Source organism: Myotis davidii, unplaced genomic scaffold, assembly GCF_000327345.1.
Source record: "Myotis davidii unplaced genomic scaffold, ASM32734v1 scaffold59, whole genome shotgun sequence".
NCBI classification, from domain to species: domain Eukaryota; kingdom Metazoa; phylum Chordata; class Mammalia; order Chiroptera; family Vespertilionidae; genus Myotis; species Myotis davidii.
The window spans coordinates 1,706,951-1,707,852 of record NW_006293001.1 but is presented as its reverse complement, the minus strand read 5'-3'; positions in this window follow the sequence as shown (position 1 = coordinate 1,707,852).

The window sequence follows — 902 nt, the reverse complement described above, 5'->3', positions numbered from 1 at the left end:
GTACATTTTGGTATTCCCTCTTTTTGAGCTAGAATATACAAAGTCTTCTACAGGCAGCTTTGGGGACCAATTAACTCCATTAAATTATATCCAGCTATGTAGTGAACTGGGGCTGTCTAGAGCTGTGACAACTAGGAGATGGAGAGAGGCAGAAAGAGAGAGATTGATTTTGTATGTCACCGAAACACACTGCAACAATATGCCAGTGTGACTTTCAAAATGGCCTTAACATATTCCAAACTCAGGGAGTTTCCTGGCTCCTGCGTGGGAGTTGACAGACTGGCAGCATTAGAAAGAGGCAGAGAAAAGCTGATGTCTATATTGTGTCCTCTAATAGTAACATTCTGCCTCTTAGCGGTATCCCCCCTTCAGAAGGATCCGTCTATTTTTTGTGAGTGTGTGTGTGTCGGTCCAAGCTTTGCCTCCCCTTGTGCAGAGGGCATAACATCACCTCTCACATCTGGGAAAACCAAACCGAAGGACACTAACCTTCCCAAGGTCACCTAGAAAAGCAGTGCTGTGGCCTGGGGCGGGGGGCGGGGCGGGGGGGAAGGGGTGAACAGAACCCAGGTGTCCCGTCTCCAGCCTTGTGGTTGGGCACGAAATCATTTTTCCTTCCCTTGTGAAAATAAAGAAATCATTGGGCGGAGGGAAGTGAGAGATAAATCAGATTTCCTGCTCTTTCCTCTTACCTCCCTTCCCCCTGACGAAGCTAAAAACTCGTGAGAGCAAACGAGGTGTCCACTCTACAGTTCTTAAGCAGGGTCCCCCAATTCCACCTCCACCCCGACACAAAGCCATCTGGGCTCCCGGGGTTTCTGCGCGCCCAATCGCCGAGCCTGGGAGGGTCTGGGAGGTGAGGAGTGGTTTAAACTCAGCCCTCCCCCCCAGCGGGTCCCGGC